Raw genomic sequence first — 8,473 nt, 5'->3', positions numbered from 1 at the left:
GCAAGCCCACAGCTCCCCTCCCAGGCCTGGTACAAGGGTGGGGTGGAGCTAGTACAGCTGCCTGGCAACACCCCACCCCCCCACCACCGACCCCCCCACCCAAACTCCCATCCCCCACACCCCACACCCCCTGCCAGACAACCTCCACTGCACTGCTGGCTGCTATCACACAGCCTCACCTTTACTGTAGTCCTCAGCAGATCTGGTGAGACACCAGGAATTCTTAAAGGGGGAATTAGGTTTAAAAAAGATAGATAGATAGATAGATAGATAGATAGATAGATAGATAGATAGATAGATACATACATACATACATACATACATACATACATACATATAGATATCTTTCCCATGTTAAGAATATTACAATACAGGGAGTTAGTTCTCTGATGGTTTCACAATGGATGGTTTGGAAATGAAAGAATTAAATGAAGGGATAATGAACTTAGCTGGAATTGACATAATGTTGATTATAACCATTATCAGTTTAATAATTCATTGTTTATCTTTTAAAGAGCGATTTGATATTGGTGCCAAATATGAAAAATTGACTGATAAGATGCAATCCTTAGAAAGACCTACTAATGAAACTAAGAAAAACATTCACACGGAGAGGAGTTTAGGGCAGAACCTACCACACCATTGCATTATAAAGCTGAAGAGGAGCTGCCCAAGGTTATTAGAGAGTCAACCTTAATCTATCCAGTTATCATTCAAGAATGACCACCAGATGATAGGCACCCCCAAGGCTGTTCAGAAGTTAACCTATAGAAATGTTAGATTTGAAGAGATTTAAGGAAGCAGTAGTTTCATATGGTATGCACCCACCTTTTGTGAAGCAGATGTTAAATTCATGAGCAACTCAGAACAGAATTATTCCATAAGACTGGAAAGACTTAGATAAAACAATATTGGAAGCTGGTCCTCAGTTACAATGAAAAACATGGTGGAGAGAGGAAGCTATGGTCATAGAACAATGAAATAGGGTTAGAGGTATGGAAATTTCCACGACCAGCTAGCGACTCAGTGAAGGCCAGGATACTGATTTACAAAGACAGTTTAGATTTGATGATCACACCTTGGTGCTATGTCATACAGCAGCTTTGAATGTTTGGGACAGGGTTGAAGAATCAGGAAAGAGGACTGAGTCATTTACCAAAAGAAGCCTTCACTGATTTTTTACAAAGATTGACTTCAGCTGTAAATAGAATGATATCAGATCCAGACGTTAGAAATATGTTAATTGAATCTTTGGCTTTTGAAAATGCTAATTTAGAATGCAAAGGGGTGATTTGACCTTTAATTAAGATTGGGCAAGATCAGCACCAATCAAAGAATGGATTAGAAATACAATTGATCTTGGATCTCACACTCAGGATGACACTTGGATAGAAGTGATTTCTAAAAGTTTTAAGAAAAATCAGAAGACTAGATGTTTTAAGTGTGGTAGACTGGATCACCTGAAAAGGGATCATAGGCAAGAGGTGCCTAGAAACAATGTTTTTTTCTGGAGGTAATCCAAACAGGAGGCCTAGGCCATCTGGAGTTTGCAGAAGGTGTGGCAAAGGCCAGCATTGGACTACTGGATGAGAATCAACAAGGGACAGGCAAAGTAACCCTTTGCTAAGGAGAAATGCTTAGGGGGCCTCTTTCAGGCTCCAATGTCACATTTAGTTCAATCACTCCCTGTCAGCATTGGGGAAACCCATCCACACAGCAATTAAAAAACTTAATGCCTGTTGTTAAAAACCATACTGCTCTGGATGACAGAACAGCTTTATTACATAAAACAAAATTTTCAGGAGAGACTATAAAACAAATATTTTGGAAAACTTCTATAAATGACCAAAGACCAAGGCTAAAAATACAAATAAATGGCATTGTGAATGAAGGTTTACTAGACATAGGTACAGATGTAACAATAATTTCAAAAGAAATCATGGCATCCAGATTGGCCTCTTCAGGAGGTAAATGTTCAGCTTCTAGGGATTGAAATTTTATCTCAGGTAAAAGAAAGTACAAGATGGGCCAAGTGTACAGGGCCAGAAGGACAGATAGAGAAATTAAAGCCATATGTGGCTAACAGCAATGAATTTATGGGGACGTGATTTGTTGCAGCAATGGAATCCCCAGATTAACATTCTTCCAATCTCAGAAACAAACCATAAACTAACATATGCTTCTGAGAGAAATATTAAAAGGTGTTATAAAGAATAGTCACTGACTGTTCAGGTTGTACATAAACAGGGCATAACAGCAGCTGATCTTCCCAAGGTACCAACAGCCCTACCTTTAAAATGGTTAACTGACAAACCTCTCTGGGTAGAACAATGGCCTTTGATATCAGAAAAATTACAGGCATTAGAACAACTGGTACAGAAACAGCTAAAAGCTCACCATATTGAAGAATCAACCACTCCTTGGAATTCTCCTATATTTGTCATTAAAAAGAAATCTGGAGCCCAGCAGTGGTGGTATCTACCTTTAATCCCAGCACTCAGGAGGCAGAGGCAGGCAGATCTCAGTGAGTTTGAGGCCAGCCTGGTCTACAAAGCAAGTTCCAGGACAGCCAGGACTGTTAAACAGAGAAACCCTGTCTCAAAAAACTAAAAAAAATTGGAAAAATTTTAACAGATTTAAGAGCCATAAATAAGGTGATTCAGTCAATAGGCTCTTTACAGCCTGGAATTCCCCTGCCTTCTCTATTATCTAAAGGACGATTTGTTATAGCGATTGATTTAAAAGACTGCTTTTTTTTTAAAACTATACCTCTACAAGAACAGGATAGAGAAAAAATACAGATGCAAATAAATCAGAAAAGACAGGTTACAAGTGAGGAAATTTAAGTAAAGTGGCTCAAAGCCCTTATGATTCTGTTCAAAAGTCAGAATATGCTATTCTTAGATTTTCCAGAAACTCTTAATATAGTTACTGATTCTCAACATGCAGAAAGAGTTGTTTTACATATTGAAACCACTGAACTTGTACCAGATGACTCAGAATTAACTTTGTTATTTATTCAATTACAAGAAATAATAGGAAATAGAAATCATCCCTTGTATATAACATATATCAGATCCAATATGGGTCTACTAGGCACTCTAGCACAAGGTAATGATGAAATTGATCAGCTATTAATAGGAAATGTGCTAGAAGCCTCAGAATTTCATAAGAAACACCATGTTAATATCAAGGGTTTGAAGAAAGATTTTTCTATCACTTGGCAACAAGCCAAAGAAATTATAAGGAAATTTCCCACTCATTCTTTGTATAACCAGACTCTACTACCTTCAGGAAGTAACCCAAATGGTACTCAAAGACATAAAATTTGGCAAATAGATGTGTTTCATTTTGTGGAGTTTGGAAATTAAAGTACATGCACCATACCATCGATGCATGTTCAGGATTTCAATGGGCAACTGCTTTGCGTTCTGAAAAGGTTGGTTCTGTAATCAACCTTGTTAGAAGTTATGGCCATCATGGGGATATCTGTACAAATTAAGACTGATAATGCTCCAGCATATGACTCTAGTAAAATGAAACAGTTTTTTGCATATTACAACATAAAGCATATTACAGGTATACCACACAATTCTATGGAACAAGCAGTTATACAAAGATCTAATCTTTAAAAGATATGCTTAATAAACAGAAAGGAGTAATAAAGACGCCCAGAGATAGATTACACAATGCTTTATTAACTCTAAATTTTTAAATGCTAATGAGAAAGGAACAATAGCATCAGAGAGACATTAGATAATAGAAAAAACTGCTGAATTAAATCAACCCATATACTTTAAGATGTGTTGACTGGGTTGGAGAGAGAGATCAGAGGTTAAGAGCACTGGCTGCTCTTCTAGAGGTCCTGAGTTCAATTCCCAGCAACTATATGGCGGCTCATAGCCATCTGTAGTGAAATCTGGTGCCCTCTTCTGTCCTGCAGTGATATATGCAGACAGAACACTGTAAACATAATTAAAAGACACTATATACATAATTAATTAATTAATTAAAAGCAGGGCAGTGGTGGTGCATACCTTTAATCCCAGCACTCGGGAGGCAGAGGCAGGCAGATCTCTGTGAATTCAAGGCCAGCCTGGTCTACAGAGTGTGATCCAGGACAGGCATCAAAACTACACAGAGAAACCCTGTCTCGAAAAGAAAAAAAAGAAAAGAAAAAAGAAGAAAAGAAGAAGAAGAAGAAGAAGAAGAAGAAGAAGAAGAAGAAGAAGAAGAAGAAGAAGAAGTAGTGTTGACCTCAGAATGGAAAAAAGGATGTGTGTTAGGGAAGAAGTTTTGCTTTCATATCCACAGGAGAAGAAAAACTATGGATACCATCAAAATTAATAAAGATTAGATTTGAACAGCAGAAACCTCTTGATTAGGAGAGGTGATAGTGTGTCAAACAGCATGACCATTCAACCTGCCAAGAAGGGGAACTCCCCAAAGTTAAGATTGGGGCAAGGTTTTTGGTTTTTTTGTTTTGTTTTGTTTGTTTGTTTGGTTTTTGTTTTGTTTTTGTCTTTCCAGGAGATTAAAAGTATCCAACTAAGGAATCTGAAGACCACTGGACAAATGAGACATCTAAAGAAGAAGGAAGAATCATCAAGAAAAAATGTCCCAAGAAAAAGTAAATTGGCCTAATGGTATAGCACTCTTTCTTTCTTTCTTTCTTTCTTTCTTTCTTTCTTTCTTTCTTTCTTTCTTTCTTTCTTTCTTTCTTTCTTTTTAGATTTATTTATTTATTATGTACACAGAAGAGGGCACCAGACCTCATTACAGATGGTTGTGAGCCACCATGTGGGTGCTGGGAATTGAACTCAGGACCTCTGGAAGAGCAGTTAGTGCTCTTAACTTCTGAGCCATCTCTCCAGCCCTTATAGCACACTTTCAATCAGATAAAAATATCATAAATCTTCCCAAATGTTTGTCTCTACTGTTCCCTACAGACATAAAAGGCAAATCATCCTTTTGTAGTTCCAATTCAATTAAAACTTAAAGCTGGTGTTGGAGTTGGAACATGGCTCTCTCCTTCTCAAAGCCTAAGCATGCTTGTTAAAGGAAAATCCAAGACCTCTGTGTCATGTCAAAAGAGCCAACTAATGTGGGACAGAAGAAAAATCAAAATTAAGGTACTATTCTGTTGTCATAATCCTTTGGTTTTATTTTGACTCTTTAAAACTATATTTTTTTCTGACACAGGATTTCTCTGTGTAGCCTTGGTTGTTCTGGAACTCCCTCTGTAGGCCTTGAACTCACAGAGATCAGCCTGGCTCTGCCTCCCTAGTGCTGGGATTAAAGGTGTGCGCCACCGCCGCCTGGCTCTTTAAAACTTTTCTTAAGTTATAAATATTTTCTCAAAATTTATAAGATTTATATATATTTTACCTTTCTGTTTTGATATTAATGGTCATATAGAGTACTAACTAATTCTAGAAATAGGCTTCATCTAGCTTCCTATACATGATTTCAGGTTTGAGTCTGAAGCAAGTAACTAGGAATTAAGTTTGTGTGGGTACAAAGGAGAGGTCCTTTAACCTCTCCAAGATCTGCTGCGTATGACATTTAAAATGTTTAAGTTTTCTGAACTGAACCATGATCATGCCTAACAGTGACCTTTGAAGTCTCCAAAAGGATGATGGGGCCCCACAACGGCAATTCCATCAGAATTGTGATTTTTGCCAATAAGCTGAGAAACACCACACAAAGATCAGCTTTGGACTACAAACTGCTCGGGACAATTTCAAGGTGGTTAGTTGAGATGGTCCAGCCTCACAGACTACTCCAGCCAGGACTTCAGATAAGACCTGCACTTTCCCATCACACCAAGACTGGACAACAGCTAGCTCTCCCAGGACTTGACCATTATCTCAATTTCCTCAGGGTCCCCTAAAAATGGCATTGCCCCCAGACAACTGGAAGTAATTTTAAGAATGTGACACACACATTCTCAAAATTGTGGGTGATTTCTGGTCATTTGGTGGGTTATGGATTTTATCATCATATAGGGGGGCTGGTGACAAGTTGTTATTGGTCATGGGCAGGGAGGAAACTAAGCAAAGGGGATTAGATTCAGGGATCTTGTTCTGAAAAGAAAAAAGGGGATATAGGAATGATAGGATAAAAGGGTAGATTATTCAATCTATTTTTAAATTCAAAATGCAACTACTAGTCTCAAATATTTTATATTGGTATAGATTTTTGTATATTGAGACAAATTTAAGGTAATTTTTGTTATAGTGTATATATGGTATATATGTTTCTACTCTTGTTTAAAGTATTATATCTGTGCAGCTCATTTAAAAATGTAAAGTTCTAGTCCTTGAAAGCTATTAGGATAATAATGACAGGTTAGTAGTTAGTCATCTATAACAATCAAACTTATAGTCGTGTTAGGTATGTTTTCAAGGTCAAATAGATATATTTTAAATAAATAGATGGTCTTCAAACACTTCAAAGGCCTACAGAATATGGCATTTAAAATATTTTAATAACATAAGGCTTTTCATGACTGTGAGGCATGTATGCTCCTGGCAGCACCAATTTACTTTAAAAAAAAAAAATGATGGGCAGTGAAGAACCTCCATATGGAGTTTGCTTTCTTTGTGGCAAAGTTAGCCAGTGGGCAAGAAACTGCCATTACCTCAACTGCTGACTTTATACTGTTCAAACTGGACAAGCAAGACACAAAAGAAAGCAATGGCTGAATTTTGCCAAGACCCAAGGTAGGATAGTCCTTCAAAATTTCCTGCTTCACAAAAAGTCTGTCAGATATTCTAGTCCTGTAGGCCAAAGATGGATGCCCCAATGTTGCAGAGGAACCTTGGGTGACTGTCCAGGCAGCCGTATGTCTCTGTCATTTCTATAGTTTTGGAAGTTGTTTTCTCTGCACTTCCTGTTTACTCAGGTAATATATCCTTCTCAGATCTCTGATGAGGTTGAAGACTAGATAGTTATAGTTTTCCTTAGTTATAATAGAAATTCAGTTAGGTACAAAACTTTTGTTTGGACTCACTAAGAGGGGATAGATAATGGAATATTTTCTCTATATTTGCCAAATACAAATGAACTGGTCATTGTAATTTTTACCTGATAATTGTTCTTATTGTACATAGTTTTACTATGTTAGAGTTAAAACCTTTCTTTTTTTATTTAGGCAAAAGGGGAAAATGTTGCAGGAGATTTGTGTTGTTGCTCTAAGACCACCAATGGAGTCTGGCCTTGGTTCAGAGGGTGGGGTCTACATTCCACTGGTTGGAGTGGATGATAGAGTTTTCTGGTGGACTCAGAGGAGATAGACAGACACACAAGAGGAATAAGGATGGGCCAAGGGAGATGCGTGGCCCTAGAGTGTGGAAGCATGGAGAGTAATGGTCGCTGGTCATTTTCTCCATTGCTCTGTGGATCTATCAGGTTTTACCCTAATATCAAAGTCCTGACCATTTTTATTAACAAAACAACAAAAGAAGCTGCTTTAAATAATAATTGTGCATGTGTGTGTGTGTGTGCATGTGCGTGTGTGCATGTGTGTGTGTGTGTGCCTGTGCGTGTGTGCATGTGTGTGTGTGCATGTGTGTGTGTGCATGTGTGCATGTGCGTGTGTCTGTGTCTGTGTGTGTGTCTGTGTGTGTGTGTGTGTGTGTGTGTGTGTGTGTGTGTGTGTGTGTAACTCAGAGCACCAGCCTTGGCAGCATCTTCCCCTCTGAGCCATCTCACCAGCCCAAACTCACTGTATTTTCAGCTACAGGTTCCCTGGGCCGTGACCCTGCCACAGTGTGACGCCTACTGACTAGAACTCAGCCAACCTTTCCTCATAGGCTGACTGCTCTGGCCATGCAGATACCCAGCCTTTGCAGCCACCTTCATTCTGCAACAGCCACACCCCAGACGCTGCATTTCTGCCTGCTGCTTTAGAAGAGGTGTCACCAGCAACTACTCATGGGAGACAGCATCACCCATCCTGCAGGCCTCCCCTCCCCTAACTCATCCTTTCCTTTGGACCCTTCCCATCACCATTTAACCAGCTTCCAACATCTCCTAGGCCATGACTCCATGTCCCTTCACATACCACCCTCCCCCTACCTCTGTACACAAAGCCTGGAATGGGGGATAGCTCTGAGTGTTGTCCTCAGTCAAAAAAAAAAAAAACAAAAAACAAAAAAAAAAAAAAAACTCCCACAAAGATCTCACCTGACCACCTCTGCTAACTACCATGTCAGGTCTCCATTTTTTTTAAATTTATTTATTCTGCCTGCATGTTTGCCTGCAGGCCAGAAGAGGGCACCAGATCTCATTACCGATGGTTATGAGCCACCATGTGGTTGCTGGGATTTGAACTCAGGACCTCTGGAAGAGCAGCCAGTGCCCTTAACTGCTGAGCCATCTCTCCAGCCCCAGTTCTCCATCTTGCTCCTCCTGAATCTCTTAGTGACCTGACACCACTGGTCATTCCCTCCTCCTTGCCAGGCTTGCT

Source organism: Peromyscus maniculatus, chromosome 2 (assembly GCF_049852395.1).
Source record: "Peromyscus maniculatus bairdii isolate BWxNUB_F1_BW_parent chromosome 2, HU_Pman_BW_mat_3.1, whole genome shotgun sequence".
Lineage (NCBI taxonomy): Eukaryota > Metazoa > Chordata > Mammalia > Rodentia > Cricetidae > Peromyscus > Peromyscus maniculatus.
The sequence above is the reverse complement of the archived record's forward strand: the minus strand, read 5'-3'. Positions refer to the sequence as shown.